This window comes from Mus musculus, chromosome 16, assembly GCF_000001635.26.
Source record: "Mus musculus strain C57BL/6J chromosome 16, GRCm38.p6 C57BL/6J".
Lineage (NCBI taxonomy): Eukaryota > Metazoa > Chordata > Mammalia > Rodentia > Muridae > Mus > Mus musculus.
Window position 1 is genome coordinate 12,559,248 of NC_000082.6, and position 20,653 is coordinate 12,579,900.

The 20,653-nt window shown below is 42.7% G+C and overlaps 1 long non-coding RNA gene across 2 annotated transcripts in view; it reads right to left on the reverse strand.

Moving 5' to 3' along the window:
* Positions 1-4,242: 4,242 nt before the first annotated feature.
* Positions 4,243-20,653, reverse strand: part of Gm45919 — a 120,756-nt gene continuing 104,345 nt past the window's right edge. For both annotated transcript variants that reach the window (XR_001782011.2, XR_875919.2), the window contains 2 exons: positions 6,367-6,437; positions 4,243-4,742 (listed from right to left, as the gene is read on the reverse strand). This is a non-coding gene — a long non-coding RNA (predicted gene, 45919). The remainder of the gene's footprint in view (positions 4,743-6,366; positions 6,438-20,653) is intronic.

Below are 20,653 nucleotides of genomic sequence, written 5' to 3' on the forward strand. Positions count from 1 at the left end.
TCATGGAAGATGTAGTATGTCAGTGTGTCCCCCAATACTGACTCCTCACTGAGACTCCTTCTGGTTACCTTGTTGTTGTTCTGTGTCATGGAGATCCTGCAGATTTGGAACAGCAGGACTGTACCTTTCACACACCCCACATGTTCACAGATAATGCAGATGTTGGGGTGACAACTCCAAGTCCTGGATTTGAGCCTGGGTGGTAGCTAAGCTAGATAGCCCAGATCTCCCTATCAGCATGACCAGGGCGAGCTCTCCAGAACTACTGGGGGGGGGGGCATTTTTATTCAACCCACCATGCACATAAAGACAGAAAAGTGGATACTGAGGTGTGGTCTGTACAGCTCCCCCCCCCCCATCTGAGGACTTGGAAAGCATGGATGTTCTGGGGGTCTAGCTCACAGAGGGCTATGCTCACCAGTACTTAATGTTTCTCCTTACCCTGAAGATGGGGCATCAAGCCAGATAGACTCATAAATGGGTTCTCTAATTCCTTCTTTCTCTAATTCATTCCACTGAATCTTGTTTTTCTGATTCAATGCTTTGCTTCAGCTGACAGGCAGTGAAGACGATCCTGAGTATTAGTCTCTAGCTATGTTAACAGAACATGTAGGTGTTTGGAAAACAGATTGTTTTCTTCATTGTCTGAAATAGGATTTCATGTAGCTCAGGCTGGCCTCAAACTTGAAATGTAGTCATAGATAACTTTAAACCTACAACCATCTTTCTTCTACCTCTCAAGTGCTGGGGTTACTGTGTGTACTACTACACTCAGTTATGAAGTATTTTGGGTGGAAGCCAGGTCCTCATGCATTCTAGGCAATCATTCTACCAGACACACTATAGTCCTAGTCCAGGATACAGTATTACTAATAGAAATCTACATTCATTAAGCCTGGACTCCTCCTGTAGTAGCATTCAACCCAGATCTAGCTGTCCCTTCCCAAAAGCTGATGGGAAGGAAACTCAGAGTTCTCTAGATCAACCTAGTAATATAAGTGTAAGTTAAGGCAGAATTCATCAGCTTTCTTTACTTGATATGGTTGGAGTAAAAGTGGGTGCCTCACAACAGAAAGGCTAGGAAGGGGAATTGGGAAGGGAGGAGAGGGGGGAGGATAGAGGCAGGCCATAAACATAAGAAGAGATTGGGAAGGGAAATGAGGAGAGAAGGGGCAGAGAGGGAAGAGAGTAAGAGGGCAAGGGGAGGGCAAGCAGCCCCCCCTTTTTTATTTTTTATTTACATTTCAAATGCTATCCTGAAAGTTCCCTATACCCTCTCCCCGCCCTGCTCCCTTACCTACCCACTCCCACTTCTTGGCCCTGGCATTCCCCTGTACTGGGGCATATAAAGTTTGCAAGACCAAGGAGCCTCTCTTACCAATGATGGCGGACTAGGCCATCTTCTGATACATACACAGCTAGAGACACGAGCTCTGGGAGTACTGGTTAGTTCATATTGTTGTTTGACCTATGGGGTTGCAGACCCCTTCAGCTCCTTGGGTGCTTTTTCTAGCTTCTCCATTGGGGGCCCTGTGTTCCATCCTAGACTGTGAGCATCCACTTCTGTATTTGCCAGGCACTGGCATAGCCTCATACGAAACAGCTATATCAGTGTCTTAGTCAGGGTTTCTATTCCTGCACAAACATCATGACCAAGAAGCAAGTTAGGGAGGAAAGGGTTTATTCAACTTACACTTCCATACTGCTGTTCATCACCAAGGAAGTCAGGACTTGAACTCAAGCAGGTCAGGAAGCAGGAGCTGATGCAGAGGCCATGGAGGGATGTTCCTTACTGGCTTGCTTCCACTGGCTTGCTCAGCCTGCTGTCTTAAAAACCCCAGAGATGGTCCCACCCACAAGGGGCCTTTCCCCCTTGATTACTAATTGAGAAAATGCCTTACAGTTGGATCTCATGGAGGCATTTCCTCAACTGATGCTCCTTTCTCTGTGATTACTCCAGCTGTGTCAAGTTGACACAAAACTAGCCAGTACAATCAGGGTTCCTTCAGCAAAATCTTGCTGGCATATGCAATAGTGTCTGGGTTTGGTGGCTGATTATGGGATGGATCCCTGGGTGGGGTAGTCTCTGGATAGTCCATCCTTTCGTCTTAGCTCCAAACTTTGTCTCTGTAACTCCTTCGATGGGTGTTTTGTTCCATGTTCTAAGGGAGAATGAAATATCCACATTTTGGTCTTCCTTCTTCTTGATTTTCTTGTGTTTTACAAATTGTATCTTGGGTATTCTAAGTTTCTGGGCTAATATCCACGAGGCTTTTCCCCACTTCCTCCTCTATAAATTTCAGTGTCTCTGGTTTTATGTGGAGTTCTTTGATTCACTTAGACTTGAGCTTTGTACAAGGAGATAAGAATGGATCTATTCGAATTCTTCTACATGATAACCGCCAGTTGTGCCAGCACCATTTGTTGAAAATGCTGTCTTTTTTTCCACTGGATGGTTTTAGCTCCCTTGTCAAAGATCAAGTGACCATAGGTGTGTGGATTCATTTCTGGATCTTCAATTCTATTCCATTGATCTACCTGTCTGTCCCTGTACCAGTCCCATGCAGTTTTTTTTATCACAATTCATCTGTAGTACAGCTTGAGGTCAGGCATGGTGATTCCACCAGAGGTTCTTTAATTGTTGAGAATAGTTTTAAGCAGCCCCTTTTATAGTGTGTCAGGCATACCTACCTATTTCCAGGTAACTGTGGAGCAGAGCCTTGGAGGAATGCTAACAGACATTTAAAAAGATAACTAACATAGATAACTAGTATCGTTATACTAGTATTAACAGCTACCACATACATTTAAAATAATTGCATTGGAATTATTCATTTTATTCTACATGTGAGTGTTTTGCCTGCATGTATATAATGTACCATATGTTTGCCTGGTGCCTGCAGAGGTTAAAAGTACAAGTCAGAGCCTGTGGAACTAGAATCACCAGGCAAGCACTGAGAATCGAACCTGGGTCCTCTACAAAAGCAACACAAGCTCTTAACCACTTATCCATCTTTCCAGACCTCATACTTTTAAAAAATGTGTATTCTTTTAAAGTTTCATACATGTACACAAGGTGTACTGATCATATCCATCCACTAATACCTCTCTTCAACTACCCCAAGTCCCCGATTTATCTCTTTCCTAACTTTCGTGTTTTCTTTTTCTTTTAATTTTTGTTATTAATAACCCTCTAATTACAATTAGTACTGCCCATGTGCATATGAATATGTGGCCATTTACTGAGACATGAATATGACAGCCGCCATGGTCCCAAAGGAGAATGACTCTTCCTCCTTTAGAAAAGGAGTGTGAGTGAGGGGTTACTTATGGGAGCAGAAGTGACTAAAAGACAGCTGCATCACCAAAGCCCACCCCAGCATGGGTGACAGCTCACAATGCTGGGAACTGGAGCACAGTGTACAGCCTGCAGGCAGCTTTACAGACTGGGGCTGTCCTTTCCAAGTGAGTCAGTTAATCTGAACCTCTTCCAGGAAGGTGGTGAGGTCACAGAGTCTTCTTCACACTGCTTGTCTAAGTAGCGCTCTCTCTCTCTCTCTCTCTCTCTCTCTCTCTCTCTCTCTCTCTCTCTCTCTCTCTCTTTCTCAGAGCCTAGTGAATCTGTCTGGTCCTCTGAAGCTAGTTTGAGTTATTTTCCTTCCTGTTTAGGGAACTTCCAGCAAAATGGAATGTTTCAAACTTAAAGAAAGCTACTCTACAATGTCAGGTAATAACCAGAAATCAGTATTTCACAGCTCTCCTCCCCATCTGCTTGCTCTGAGATTCTTTTTACCTATTTTTCTGTGGAGTTCCTTGAGCTCTGAATAGTGGGAGACAGATATAAATGAGCCACCCACAGCAGAACACCCAGATATTTACGTTTGGCAGTTCAACGAGCTATGAATCTCTGCATTAAACTCTATCCACTGCAAAAAGAATTTTCAAAGACTAAAATTGAGAGCAGCATAAGTCTATGGATATGAGCATAGGTATTTATCATGCAGTTTGATAGTATATTTAGCAAAACAACAACAGTAGGGCCACCCTAGAACCTATGCTCTTCCTAGCCGCTGGCTCTTGAACAGGTTGATAGCATCAGGCATGGAACCCCTCCTGTAGTCCATTTCTCATCTCCAATCAGAAATCCGTTATTTGTCCCCATAACTATTATGGCACTATTGCATGAGTGGGTACATCTTTCCAGTGGGTCAGTACTGTTAGCTACTACTTATAAATGCCTGCCACATTCTTCTAGAAAAACTGGTCCAGTAGATTGCCATCCACACTTACCTCTTAACTCACTCACTATGTGGCGTTCAGAAAGCTCCACAGCCTTCCTGAATCTCAGAAGCTCGTCTGTGCTAACCCGGGCTATACTTCAGTGGTAGAGTATTTGCCTAGCATGCTTAAGACTTTGCATTCATCCTCAGTAGCTCAAAGAGAGAAGAAATAAAATCAATTGCTCACCTGGGAATCTGATTAAGTGGACAACATGTCCACAGCTTATTATGAGCATGAGAGAGGGAATATGTTATGTGTGTAAAGAAACATTGTTGGTGGTTCTGTTGTATTTCCTGTATGTGGAGGAAATACATTGTGTAAACTGTACCTTGTGGCATCATGTATGATTCCCACTTCATATGTGAATAAACATACAGAGAGGTTGGCTAACGTCATCAGGGTCTGTGCGGTGGTAGTGCACTTGGCTAACACGCTTGAGGCTGTTGGTTGAATCCCTAACCCTGAAAGACAAAAAAAGAGGAAGGAATGAAAGTACATAGAACAATCAAACATCATCACAGTTAGAGAGAAAGTAACCAAAACACAAACAGAAATAAGCAAAGAGATATATAATTCAAAAGACAGAGAAGAGAGAATGACAATTTAAAGATCTTAACTAGTACTGCTGGGGCTGGGCTTGTAACTTTGTGTAAGAACATTTCCCCAGCATTTTTAAAGTGGAGGTTTTCATCCCTAAACATACACAGACACTAAAATCAAACAACATGCCCTTCCATAATGTGGGGGAAACTGTTCCAAAGAGTTAAAGCAGGAGATTCCATAGAAAGAAAGAACTGGTCTATTCTTTTTCCTTGCTCTTTAGCTTCTGTGATCCTTGCAGTTGAATTTAACATTCTACCACTGAATTCTATACCTGTACCTTTCACCAAATTCTTGTAATAAGGCTAGCCTTGAACCTGTGATATTCTTGCCTCAACCTCTGGAGTAGCAATGATCACAGGGATGTGCTATCAGGCCTGGATTCAAAGTTGCCGTCCTTGTAAGACAGGGTCAAGGACTAGATAGTAGAATCGATATATTAGCAATATCAAGCTAACATTTTTCTAGAAGGGGTAGAGGTAAAAAGACTTTATTATCATTTTCATTCAAACTAACCTGTCTGGAAAATATGTCCATCACCCAGTCCTACCCTACCCCCTTTCAATTTATCTGAAGATTAATCAGTTCACAACTTAGTCCCAGTTTGTAAGGAACTTCAACATGAGTGACTTCATTTTGATGTTTTCTTCTGCAACATTCTCCTGTAGTTCAAGCTGGCCTGAAACTCAGCCTGCATTCTAAGTTTTCAAGAAGTGGTATAGCCCAAAACATTGGGCTCTTGTGATGTTTACTTGATAGAATTAAAGCCAGGGTTCACATTGGTGATGTATATCCTGTTGGCAAAGAGTCATTTGTTGGTTAGTCTCACTGAGAAGGTTATTCCCAGAAATAGTGCTGCCTCCCTGATGCTTCAGACTCAAGCGTGTTTATCTCAGTGTCCTCCAAGGCTCCTCTGTGACAGGAGACGAGAGCATGGGAGCAGTCCAAGAGTAAAAACCGTGTGCCCTTGAGAACAACTTAAAGGTCAACCATTTCCAACAGAGGTTCCTGACATTTATTCTATCATAAAAGTCTATACACTGGGAACAAAACCCTGGATGCAAAATCAAAAACACAACCATGGAGAGGAGGTTCTATTGGGATCTGCAGCTGACCACGTCTCCTTCCACAGGCTGTCTCAGCTGGGCATACTGAGGACCTGAAGGATGCTGGGTATCTGCTAGTATTTGTTTTTGTTTCTTTGGAAGCATCATCTGAGGGTACACTGCATTTCTCAGAACTCTTTCTCATTTGGGAGCTCCAGATGGCTGCTTCCGTGGGGCTTTCCCAGCAGGCCTCTGTGGGCTGTTCAGAGGCCCTGAACTGGTGGTACTTTGCTTTCTATTGATTCTTCCTATTTATTCTTTCTCTTCGGCTTGCCCTATATTTGGTAAATCACTCATTCAGGACAGAAAGTATAGCTACTGTAGGTCATTCTCTGAACAGAACAGAAAATTTCCCTGACTCTAAAGTCCATGTTCTCACCTCTGTGTGCCATATGATCCCTGTCATCTCTGCACATGATGATTATTTCCTGGTTGTCACCTTGAATGCACCTGGAATTAAAACCCAGAAATAGGGGGCACAGCTATTAGGAATTTCTGCTTAACTTGAAGTAGGAAGATAATTTTAATCAGCATGGTTAAGACGGGTGGGCACACCTTTAGTCCAGATCTAATCTGAGCCAGGCCTTCTGGAAGCTTCTGTAAAGACATGGAAGAAGGAAGCTTTGGCTCTTTGTCTGCTTGTCCTCTCCTTACTAGCAAGTCCATTCTTTCACTGGCTTTAGAGCCTACTTCTTTGGGATCCCAGTGTGTACTGTAACTGAGACACCCAGCCTCATGGACTGAGCAACTGCTGGATTCTTGCTACATTCATAACAGCAATTGTTGGGTTAGCTGGACTATAGCCTGTAAAAATCATTCTAATAAATCCCTTTTCTAGCTACAGAGAGAGATTCTATAGTTTAGTTATTCTAGAGAACACTGATTTACACATTGTATCCAGGTAAAACTGTACCACAGGGGGGAAGTAGGCAAAAATGTATTGGCCAGTCACGCTGGGAGTGAATACGGGGGGCAGTCAGCATTTGAACTGATTTATAAGAAGAATTTGTTCACCTGACTTCCCTCTGTATCTCCACAATTGGCAGCCTGGTATACTTGGCAGGGTTTGGCCAGATTTGTGTTCCTTGTTGATGTTCCTGCATTAGGCAAGAATTACCTGGTACAGAGTAGATGCCCAATGAGTCTCAGCTGAATGAGAAGTGAATGGATGAATGGATGGATGGATGGATAGATGGATAGATGAATGAGTAGAGATTTCGACATCAGAAATGGTGAAAATTTACCTAGCATTCCAGCACTCGGGAGGCCAATATAGGATAGGAGGTGTCAGGCCCACCTGGGCTACAGGGCGGGAAATTGTCTCAAATAAGTAAAAGGAGGCACTTGAGAGTAAGGTAGCATTCTGGGTTCTTAACAGAACATCTCATATGTGCCTCTATGTAGCATTGATGAACCCATTAGTCAGTCTCTGGTTATAAAGCAGTTGGATAGAAATTGGTACATTTCAGAATATACTATCAGCACAGTATGCTCTTGGGGATTGATTAATAATTTTTAAAGGCAAAAAATACTACACTAAACTAAAAATGTGTATGAGGAGATTTCAGCCTGAAGGTATCCTTCTCTTATTCAAACATATTTTTTCACTATTTACTGGATCCATTATGTTAATTAAAGAAAACACCAGGTTCCAGGAACATATCAAGGTTCTATGTTTGTATTTGTAGTAAAACTTCTATTTTCTGACATTATTTATTACCCAAGAGGGGAAATGTACCCATTCTTTGAATCAATACTTGAAAGCACTCTGTGTGTCATGAGCACTGAAAAGCTTGGAAACTTCAAAGAGTAATGGGAGACCTCAGCCCTCAGGGGATCCCATATGTGGGTGTGAAGATAAGCTCACAGGCAAATGGCAGAACACTAGCCTAAGGACAGCAAGGACAGACAGAAAGCTGACTGTGGCAGAGCTGTCTTGGTAGAAGATGATAGCTACCCAAGGAGTTTGCTTTTGCTTGCTTTGTTTCGCTTTTACTTTGTGTTCATTGGAGCATCTCTGCCAGAGATAATTTGTTAATAAGGCATGTAACATACAAGCTATCTAGAGCATCGAAGAATATTTTTGGTGGGCTCAAATTTGGCTAAAAATGTGAACGGGGTGGAGAATAAATTGTGTCAGCTTTGTGAGCTCAAAGCAAAACTGAAATCGTGTTTGCTCTGTTAAGACAGGGCATATAAAACACCGTTTTCCAGGTGGCCATTGCCCATTTTGAAAGATTGTCTGGCCTAGACCCTCACAAGATTCGACCTATTGATGCTCCTTCAATGGGAGAGTCTGGGGAGAGCCTAATACCCCTCTGAGATCCTGCACACCCCTCTCCTCAGATGTAATTCTGCCTCGGCTCCACGGGGTCTCAAGCACCTCGTGGGTAGAAAGTTAGCTGAAGGGGCTAGTCCTTCTGCAGCTTTTAGGAAGCCTTCTCCAGGCAGGGGAAACGGCGTTTGGGTGGGGTAGCTCTTTGAGGCTCACCCACACTACTCTCACTACCCTCACCCTCTCATATTCCACCAGCAAATCTCTATAAATTCGTTGCTTCTTGACAGAAGCTTGAGTGGAAATAATCCCTTAGTCTGTCATTTATACTTTCAGGAAGTTTGCTAACATCTCCCAGGAAAAGTCACACAACAGTGTCAGGTCCCAAAGAAAAGGAGGACAAAATGCTGTGATACCTCTTCCTATATGGAAGGATCTGCTTGGCCTCTAGGTGAGCCCTGTATTCGCGGCTCCTCGGCATTTCTTTTTTTCTTTTTCTTTTTTAAAAGATTTATTCATTTATTTATTCATAATATGTAAGTACACTGAAGCTGTCTTCAGACACCCCAGAAGAGGGAATCAGATCTCAATACGGATGGTTGTGAGCCACCATGTGGTTGCTGGGATTTCAACTCGGGACCTTTGGAAGGGCAGTCGGTGCTCTTAACCACTGAGCCATCTCACCAGCCCATCCTCAGCACTTCTTACCCTGCCCCCTGTCCTAAACTTTTTCAGCTCAGGGGCCTCCCTTTCCTCCCCGCAGCTTCTCAGTCCTATATAAACCTGCCATTTCCTCTCATGTACTCTCTTGGTTCTCTCTCTTGGCTCGCTCTCTTCCTCTCGCACTGTTCTCTAATCGCTCTCTTCTCAGGGCCCTATTCCATTTGGATCCTTCCAGATGCCTCTGGCTGTACTCCTTCTCAGATCTTCAACAAGAGCCTCCTCACCGTTCGCCGGAGCGCTTAGGTCCTCACGTTCACTCTCCTAGGATATCTCCTGCAGCCCAGGCTAGCCTCACCTCCTAGCGAAGCTCTTGCCCCAGTCTCTCAAGCGCCAGGACTGTAGACATGGCCACCATGCTATTTCTAATGTTCAGGTCTCGTCATTCTTCATTAGGGCCTCGAGTAGGAAGAAAAGCAGGAAACAGACCCAAGTGGAAAAGGACATGGTAAGCCTGGTCATTTATTTGTAAAAATTCATTTAGGATTGCATCTGTCCTTTTTGCTGTTTTGTGCCACACTGCGGTTTAAATTATACATTTGAAAAACCCAGAACAAGCTAGTCAGACACATTCCAGACCCACTTTCGAGTCTCTGTTTCAATTCCTGCTTCAATCCATTTCACGCTAAAACACAATGACCTTGTATTTTATATAGATCCAGTTTCTCTTCTATCCATTTTTGTAGGTAATTGCTTTGGGACACCCTATTTAATCCCTTATATTCATGTTTAAAACTTGCTTTGGCTTTAATAGAAACCTATATTCCTTTTAGTATGTGTTTGGGGGAGAGTGGAATTAAATATCTTTGGTTCACAAAAGAGAGATTTTCAAATTTTTGTTCAAGAAAAAAAAAAAATGTCATGGCAACATCTGGCTGGGGCCATTTGCCATGGTTACCAAAGAATGTTGTGACTGCAGAGAGATGGACCTTAGCAGGCTTCCTCCTGTGTCACCCAAGAGGAGGAGTTCTGCAATAATGATGGCTACAAGTAACTATTTACTAATAGTTTTTATTTAGCCCAGATCAGCCTTAAGCACGTTAAACATTTTAGTATAGCCAGTCCTCCTGATTTACAAAGAAGAACCTGCAAGGGGAAGAGGCTGCACATTACAGAGAGTGAAAGACAGAGCAGCTTCTGTCTCTGCGCATGCTCTCTGTCCTAACAGAGCGGCTTCACTGCCCCTGCTCATACTCTCTGTCTTAACTGCTGCCAGTGCTGTAGTGTACAGAGTCACCATGACTTTGCTGTGATCCTGAGACCTTAGAACGCACTTCCCTGTGAATCTTCATTGGCCGGAAGCAACAGCATTGCTGAAGTGATTTCTTACATCAGCCTTGTCTTTGTGGGTGGCTTGACTTGTAAAGAAGGAACTCAAAGTCCTATCAGTAAACTAGAACAAGGGGCTGTGTGTGGGAAGCCACATGTGCCGTTACAGAGTGGCACTGACTACTGCTGGCCACCACGCATAAGTTTGGACAAACAACCAATGTGTACATATGCAGTAAAGTTTTTTGCAAAGACACTGCCTGGCCCAGGCATGATAATGAGGCTTTGAGAGTATAACCAATCAGATGTGAGGCATGCAAATGAGGTATGATAATGAGGTTCTGTAAGGTACTGAGAGAGAGTAACCAATCAGATGTGAGACATGCAAATGAGGTATGATAATGAGGCTCTGTGAGGTACTGAGAGAGAGTAGCCAATCAGATAAGGAACATGCAAATGAGGCGTAGTGCATAACCAATCTGGGTGTAAGACACGCCTCTCCTAGGCCTATAAAAGCAGCACCAGTTCTGGGCTCGGGGTCTTTTCGCCTCTACAATCAAGCTCTCCCAATAAACGTGTGCAGAAGGATCCTGTTGCAGCATCGTTCTTCCTGGCCAGTCGAGCGCGCGCAAGAGCTGTGGAAGTAACTTGGCTGTCAACATGCTTATTATGCAGACATGAAGGCCTGAATTCTGTCTTCGAATAGACATATACACATACTCACACCCAAACACACGCGCACACGGAAACAGTGGCATGTGGCACGTGCCTGTAATCCCATTGCTGAGAGCAGAGATGTGAGGGTATCTGGCTTGTCACTCTAACCAAGTCATCAAGCTCTGGATTTACCAGCAGACTTGTCTCATAAAGGATGACAGGCATAGCTGACGAAGACATCTGATGTTGACCTCTGTCCTCCACATGTATGCACACATATGTAACACACACACACACGAACACACACACACACATTCAACTACAGTGTTAGGGTTATACCTCAGTGGTTGAGTATGTGTTTAGCATGTCACTGACCCTACATTCAATTGCCAGATTCTAAAAATAACAACAAAAATCCAAATCTGGCTGTCTCTCAGTCTCCACAGGAACAAATTCAAGCAACAGTGGGCATGGATCAACAGGATCCACAAAGATATATTGTAGAGGCCTTTCCTTTCCGCCATTGTTCATGATACACAATACTGTGTCACAACCAGCTACATAGTGCTTATACTGTATACAGAGAGACTAAAACAGGAATGATAAACCTTGTAGGTTAAGGGCAAGCCAGTTAAGAATAAGTTTTTCTTTATCCCATGTTAAATCCTTGAAAGTAAAGGTTTCTATTTGTAATTAAAAATAAGTTCCTGTTTCTTATATCTGGTATAAAAAGCAAACTATGTCTTTCAACCTATACCAAGCTTGTGACCCCATTCACATGATGCATATCTTTACCCTTCCACAGCAAAAGAAAAGCTATGGGTTCCTTCAAAGTTGATAAAAATCAGACACGACAAAGGGAGACCTCCTGAAGACCTTGGTAATAGAGAAGAAAAGGGAGACTAACACAATCAATAAAATAGGTGATGTTTATGTCTTTGTATATGGAGGCAGCTCTGGAACTGACTGAGACTAAAATGTCTATACACAGCCAACAACACTTCTTGGGTACAGATTTCTAATGACTTGTTATTACATACTATCTATTACAAGGGCATGTATACAATGTTACATTACAGTTTGACTATGTGATCAAACTAACCTGAAGAAAGGCAGTCATCTTTTTTTATTGATCTTCATTAACCAATATGTGCCCCCCTGCTTACTCCTTGTAATAGCTTTACAGAATTATAGGTTGCTTTTAAGTTTTGTATACTGCAGGATAAAAGAAGAGGAAGACAGCCCTAAAAAGAATCACACTCCGGGATACTGAGATTCTGGGACCTTCCATTCCAGCTTCATGCATGACTCTACTTCAACTACATCGAATCTGCTTCTTTTAAAGACTTGCTTCCAGAACCTTTCCAAAACAGCTAGCTTGCCTATCCAGCTTTTCAGAATGACATGGTCAGGATGTCAGCTAAGCAATGAACTTTCTCAGCACACGGTGACTGGAAGGCAAATGATGCCAGCTAGCTCTCCTTTGACAAAGCCAACATTCCTGTTTCCCTTTGGGACCCCAGATGGGATTCTTTGTCCCAATTCAGCTGGAAGCAGATTAAAGAAGATCATTGTCCCAGTTCCTTATGTTAGGGTGGATGGCTCTGGTTATTTTAGGAATTATAAATATGTTGTCATTTAAGGGATACTTTACAAATGTAGCTTTGGACAGGGAGGGAACTAGAGAGCTTAAACTCAGGGATTTCTATGTTCCCTTTTCTCTTCTCTATCCTTCCTTCTTAGGAAAAGGGAAGGGGTGGAAAAGAAGGGGATATAGTAATATCATATAAATTATAGAAATAGACAAATAGGGAGAGGTTAGCAAATTTATACTTAACCAAAACATTACATATCTATATCTTACATTGGTAGAAATCTTTATAATTGATACATAGTTGAAGTTATAATCTCTTATATTGGTACAGAATTTATTTGATCCAAATTTAAAGTTTTCATTGGTATGCATTTCTTATTGATATAAAGATGGGATTAATATTGTTGCTCTCATATAGGCATTGTGCTATATAATACAATTAAGAATATATGGCTTAGACCCAGTCCTTCTATAACTGCTATTATAAACTGTTTTTAGGTGATTAAGCAATACAAGTTAAGGGCCAGATAGCAAACTCATGGTCCTGAGTTAATTAAAAAGGGTGTTTCTGAGATATTTCAATTAGAAATGGCCAAGAATAGTCAAGGCTTAACAGTTCAGAGATGCTTTGGGTAGATAGATAGTCTTCAAAGGCATCAGGAGTCCACAGAATATGACGTTTATGGACATTGCTTTATTAAAGTCATTTGACTAGAGACCTGTCTGCTCTGACAGCACCCCTTTCTTGGATTCAAAAAAGAAATTGAGCATCAGTGGAGATGTTCCAGTTGTGGTGAGACAGCCACTAGGCAAGAATTGCCTCATTATATCTACAGACAAAATACTGTCCAGGAAAAGGACACACTATGAGGAATAATCGACGGATAATCTCTGCCAATACAGGGAAATCAGCCTTTCAAACTTCTGCATTACAAAGATCTGTCAGATGGTCCTGGGCTGGAAGGCTGAAGACTGATGCTCCAATATTTTAAATTATAGAGACTGTCCAGGTGACCCTCAGTCTCTATAAATTGGCTAAGTTTTGGAAGTTATATTTTGTGCTTCTCATATTTTCAGGTAATATTAGTCATTCTTGGATTTCTGATGGGGTTGAAGATTGGCAGTCTCATAGCCAACCAAGCTGTTTAGCATGAGAAAGATGATGCAGATTTGAGAGGATCGTTTTCAGATGCATACAATCTAAAGCTAGGGCATGAGTCAGGTGTAGAATTATACGTCTTTTAAGTTAGGATAGATGACAGAGGTTCTATTTAACTGACAAAGATGATAGATTGGGTGTTAGGTCTATCTTGTACTTTATAAATTACAAAATGGTAATAGTTGTGCTCAATTTATATCTGAGTTAATAGAAAAGGGGGGTGGGGTGTTGTGGATAACCCTGGTCTTGTATTTTGATGCTAATTCCACTTTACCAGGAGGAGTTATAGAAAAAGAGTGAATCACATATACAGGTGCCTTGGGAACCTTCTCCCCACCTTAACTTTTCAAATAAAGGCTAGAGCAGGTGATTGGGCAGTAGGAGAGAAGGTGGAGCTAAAAACCTTGGGAGAGAAGAGAGAGAGGAGGAGAGAGAGGACAATGGAGGGAGATGAGCAGAAGAGCATGGCTTGGAGAAACCACAAGTTATAAGGGATCTCATAGAAGGGGAATAGAGTAGTGCAGTGGTCGATCTGTCCAATCCAGGCGTGTAGCTTGTATTCCTATGGATTGAGTTGTGATTTCATTAACCGGGTTGGAGATTTCCAGCAACACCTTTCCTTCACTATATCTTTCTAACAGGGAACCCAAGCTTCATTCCCAGGACTGACATGGCATCTATTAACTACCTGTAACTCCACTTCTGGGATATCTAATGCTCTCTTGGTTTTGTTAGGCACCGAATGACTGAATGAATGAATATGGTACTCAGACATATATTCAAGAAAGCCACTTATACCAATAAACTATTATAAAACACTAAATTAAATTTACAAAATACTAGATATCATAGTGTTACTTGCAATGCCAGTCCTGGGGAGGTGGAGATGAGTAGCTTTCCTGGGGCTCAATGGCTAGGCTGCCTAGGCTGCTTGGCAAAGTTCAGATCAGTGAGAGAGGCTGTGCAAAACAAATGAATGAACCAATGATTATGCAAATAAATAAATAAGGACAGTGTCAAAGAAATAATATCCAAGGTTGAATGCTTGCCTCCACATACACCTTACACACAGTTGCATGTGTGTGCGTGTGTGTGTGTGTGTGTATGCCCCCCCCACACACACACACACCACATAATGTATGAGAGTCTGCTATCGTGATTAGAGGGCAAACAGTCATTTTAGTATTACAAAAAAAAAAAAAAGATTCTACAAACTATTTGAAGAGCTCAGAGCCTGTGGAAAAGGGTTGCATATGAATAGGGAACTTTCATTAAAAATTCAGGAATAAAAGGCCATGTGAAAAAGGTTAGAAATAATTGGTATTAGTTAGCCCAGAAATGACTAAATGACCACTTAATTACTGTCTTCATTTCTTCCCCAAACAGGATATGCTCCATCCCTTCATTGCCCCTAAAATGCTCATGAAAAACCTGGAGACAGTGACCTTAAAGGAAAGCAAAGCAAATGAGAGACCATTCTTGGAGCATTTAGAGTCTCCCAGTTGTGACAGCCAGTGCACCCCGGGGGACATTCTGCTATGTGAAATCAGCCAGTTTGAGGAAGAGGGGGAAAAATGCATGTTTTCATTTAAATGTGAAATCTTGCAAAGTGGAGTTTATAGAAATACAGAGTAGGAAGTTGTGGTGTGAGGCTAAGGAATAAGGAAGAAAGGACGTCTGTCCAACAGGGTGAAAACTGAAGACATTGTAGGGGCTACATGCCCAGAACGGTGGGCAGAGTTAAAGGCACTGTGCTGTGTCACAGCTTCAGGAGGTTCTGACTCGCTTGTGAGCCAACAACAGAGGTGAACTTCTTGCCCCACAGACCTCCTCCACCCAGTGTTAGATCACTAAGAGGAAGACTTTGGAGCGTACCACTGAGGACAAGATCAAGATGTAAGACTCATACCCCATAAGTTCATGAAAAATTTCTTAAAGCATCATCTACTCAAGATTGTGCTCATGACAGAGGGCACCAAAAACAAGAGTTGCCAGCCTCACTCTGGGGTACAAATATTCACTCCCTCAAATGAAATACGAATTCGGTATTTCCTGTTCTTTCTGGAGGACATGGGAATTTGTATTTTCACCTAGACAAAAGTGATGCTAAATTTCAGATCACGATCATCAAGCCACATATCCCATCATCTGTTCAAAACCCTGAGCATGTCAGTGTGAAATAAGGGACAAGCCGCCTGAGATCATTCAAAGAAAGTTTGTAATAGGGGCTCCTGTGTTGCCCAGACTGATATTCAACATTGAGATTCAAATGATCTTCCTGCCACACATTCCAAGTTCAAAGTAGATTCAGAAGAGTCACACACACACACACACACACACACACACACCTATGTGAAGTCATGAGTTTGCCCATTCAGGACAGCGTGTGTTTCAGGCTTGGTACAGTTTGGGAAGTCAAGCCTCTCTCCATCATTCATCTTGATTTTTTTTTTTTAACAGGGAAACAAAGAAGGAGCTGTGGCACAGGGCGTATTGATGTCTGGAGTTCTCTAGTCTTTAATCCCTTGTGTGCCAGACTGGATTTCTACCTTGCCCAGACCTCTGCTGCTGCCATTGTGTTAAACCCAATCACAAGGACCTTCCTGGGAAATAAGGACTTGCTTTTGCCACAAAGCAGCAGAGGAAATAAAAGGTCAATTCTCAAAAGCCCAGCTGGGAGCCAGCTCTGCCTCTTCTGACCTTCCAAACTCCACATTAGAAGGGCAATGATCTCAGCGATTTACCAGCATGGGCTGCTGAGCCTACAGTTAGGTGAGAGGCTGCTAAGAGGCTGAGTTAATACTTCGGTAAATGCATCATTCCAAGCAGCAGGAGCGTTTGTGTTCTGGGAGGGTCAATCTTCCTGTACTGATGGAGAGAGGGAAGCTTGGTAGGGCATCAGGCACCATCTCCTAGTCACTGTCCATACAGAAGAGATGACTTTAGACACCTGCATGTCATACACCCAAAGTGGGCCCATGACTCACTCTGTAGCTGAGGATGATCTCCTCTGCTTAATTCCTGATCTTCTCATCTTTACCTCCCAAATTCTGGGACTACAGGCACATCATTGTGCATCACGTCCCACTTATGCTAGAAACTGAGCCCAGAGCTTCATAATTGGATAAGTACCCTACCAAGTGAGTCACACCCCCAACTTCAATGTATATAGCTTCTTAATCAGATGGCAGTCATTTTCAACACACCCCTTCCTTGGGAAAGCTATCCCCCTTTCTTTTCTCTAGTTTCCATCCCTAACTAAACCTTGAATCCCTTTAACAGCCTTGCTTTACCAAGTGTGTGTTTCTTCTGATTTGGGATTTGGGGGAGCGTTATCAATTGACTCATCCATCCTGTCTTCTGCCAGCTTGCATATCAGGGACAGATTGAATTTAAGCTTCTTTGAAAGGAGAAAGGGAGAGGAAGCCTTCACCATTGTCTGCCTTAAAGCAGAGCAGATACAGGCATCCTGATTTAAAAATGTAAGATTGAGTGTCTCCCACTTAACCTGTTATCACTTTGTCCTTTTCCACTGGGAGTTTCTTTTCCAATGCCTTTCTATTAGCCTAAAACCTGCCTGTGCTTTGCTTAAGGAAAGGGTCTGGGTATGCTCCAAGCTCTGACAGTGATCTTCTGGTAGCCAAGGAAATGAATCTAAGCTCAGCAGAGCAGTAATTGAGACCAAGACTAGGGAACACAGTGGAAGTGGGGAGGTGGGGAGATGGCAGAGAAAGAATGCTTTTTACTTCACAGGCATTTCTTGAGTCGGTGTGTTCTGGTGACAGCAGCAAGAGACAGAGGTCCACTGGGCCACTCCCAGCATCATGCAGAGGTCCCTAGTCGTGTAGAGACCTAGACTCAGGCCAAGTCAAGGGATTCTTGGTCTCAATGAAGAAAAGACTTTCAGAAATAGTCAGGGAAGCCACTACTTGTCTACCAATACCCCCCTGCAAAGGCTCTGCCCAGTCTCCGGCGTCGCTAAGGAAGCTGAATATCCAGCCTCTATCTTAAATCTCCTGGTCCTATTGCTGGTGTCCCATTTACATTTGAGGGCCTGACTTACTCAGTAAGGATGTCAGCACTGATGTTACAGCATAGATCTGTATAGATGACAGGCATAAGCTGGCAAGGATGCTTTACACTGTTCTGCACTGTTTTTATAATGGTCAGAAAAAAATACATAAATATGTGTTTTAAAATTAAGCTTTAAAATAGAAAGAAATTTCTCAAAACAAAACTCTTCTCAGACCAAATAAAACTAGGTTGTCAGCTGAATTGATGTGACAGGCTGTCTTGTCTGTTCTCTCTCTCTCTCTCTCTCTCTCTCTCTCTCTCTCTCTCTCTCTCTCTCTCTCTCTCTTCCTCCCTCCCTCTCCTCTCCCTCTCTCCCCTCTCTCCTCTCCCTCTCTCCCTCTCTCCCTCTCTCTCCCTCTCTCTCCCTCTCTCCCCCCTCTCTCCCCTCTCTCCTCTCTCTCCCTCTCTCCCTCTCTCTCCCTCTCTCCTCCCTCTCTCCCTCTCTCCCCCTCTCCCCCTCTCCTTCTCTCCCCCTCTCCCTCTCTCCCTTCCTCTCTCCCTCTCTCCCTCTCTCCCTCTCTCCCTCTCTCCCTCTCTCCCTCTCTCCCTCTCTCCCTCTCTCCCTCTCTCCCTCTCTCCCTCTCTCTCTCCCTATCCTTAAAATTAGGGGCTTGGGGTAGCAATAAGGAGGCAATAGCAGAGTTCAAGTGATCTGATTGAGGGAAATGGAAAGAAGGGGCTGTCATTAGCAAAGGGGAGAGCAATACAGGAGAAGGCGGGTAAAACAACAGTAAGGATGTCTGAAACAGTATAAAGAATCATGCCATTGGCTATTTACTGTAAGAACCCTGCAATGCATGTAAGTCTCTATATAATTATATATAATTTAAATAATTTTTCTTATCTGGGCTAACAGTGCTCCTTCTAAGAGTCAAAGGCCACCTAATAAAAACCTCAACATCTGACATGAGAAACACTCTCTTGAGTTGTTGCTAGGGCTGTCCAAGAGACTCTCAAAACACATGGGCTATTGCTGTTGACAGTGGTTGTATCCCACCTACCAAGCCCAAGGTGGAGGTACATCCCCATTTCTGAAGACACCATGCACTTCAGACACAGGGCTCAGAGGCCATTGAGCTGGAACTGACCTATAAGCCTCCTCCTTGAGGTCTAGCCTTTGTGGAACCAGAAGGTGCTATATAAGCTTCCAAAGGAGGGAAGCAACCAGCAGTCCTACCCAACTATGGTGTCTATGAAACACAGCAAAGACCAGCATGGCACAACCCCAAGAAGCCCCAACCATACACAGAAAGCATTTCAAGTAACTAAGAAATTCTGAGAGTGGGAAAAATAAGTCTTCCCCAGGGAACAGCGTGCCAGTTGATTAGCCAATACCAAAAGTCCAGCCCTACCACCACATGTGAGTAACATACAGACAGAGAAGGCTATATTTAGCACTAATATTTAGCATGGAAGAACAATTAATGATAAAGGAGGTCATGAATTTGAGAGCAAGGAGCATATGGGAGGGTTTGGAGGCTTTGGAGGGAAGGGAGAAATTATGTGATTATATTATAATCTCAAAAATAGGTTTAAATGAAAGTTTGCGATAGAATTACATGAAATAATGAAGCATAAAAGCCCTTGATAATCTTTAAAATAGCAAGCATACACAGATGACAATAATGGTGGGTACTGTTGTTAATACACAGTAGGGCATTACCCCTGTGTTCAGTTTGATGCCTTTATAATCAACTAACCATATTCCCAGCCCTTATATTTTTATTTAGTTCACAGGGACTAGTTATTTCAAACAAGGTAATAAAACTTCCATCTACTGCCTTGTTCTATGGCTTATATGACACGCCCGGGAAATCTTAACATTAACAAAATACCATGCATCATAAAGCACCCTTCATTATTCTTCTCAGGTCTACCTTCATTCACTTTTCTTACCTTACTTCCTGTCGCTTATGGAGTCATTTGTTCATTAATCAAATTTAAGCCTACTCTCTTTTTACTTCCAAGTAGGGGCCTGATCCAGAAGTCCAGTAACTTATTTGCAAAGAGTCTGAGAGCCTGGTGAGGCAGTAACTGTCATGCAGAATTCATCTCCCAAGATGGACTCTTTTCAGAAACCACTTGGCCCTTGCTTCATGAAGGTCACCTTGTATCATTTTAATTGCTGCTAGTTACTATGCAGCAGGAACCTGTAAAATAATTAACATATATACATGTGTGTGTGTGTGTGTGTGTGTGTATGTGTGTGTGTGTGTGTGTGTGTGTAAACATATGTAATATTATATACAGAAAGCTGAAGGTCAGATGGGGTGCATGCTTCCTCAGTATATTCTCTTGTCTACATTTGTTATGGTGTGCATCTCCCTCTCCTATAATTGACTGTGTCTCACTAGGTTCCCAGAGCATTAATGGCCTCATCTTCTGTTTTTCAACACACACATAGATGTTCTTCGTGTCAAGACTTGTTCTTTACGAGTCCGGTGCCACTGTGTCTCCTCTACAAAGGTATCAATAGATGGGTTTTTTGTTTCCTTTATACATTTTAATATACTAATATTGTGTCCCAACCATCTATGAGATCCTCAAGGTGCCTGCATTCCTCTTGGCATCTCCAGGCCTCAACACAATCTTGGCTAAAAACTTCTCCAGAGATGCTTGCTGAAAGAGGACCAACCATATTGGCATGAATTTTCATGCTACGCTTTGTGGAGACAATGCTTTCTCTTTTTGCTACAGAAAGACAGCTTCTAGCATAGTTCCTGGGATACTGTCAGTAAATATTTGTTGAAAGAATGAAGGAAGAAACAAATGAAGATATACTGGCCTAAAGTATTGTGAGAGTGGGGACTGCCATCCCTGGGTCACCTGGGATCATTTTCTTCAATACCCTTTCTTCCCATTGGCCTGCTAAGTCTTGGTGTAGTCATTTACTTATGGAATATCATATGATATAGGTA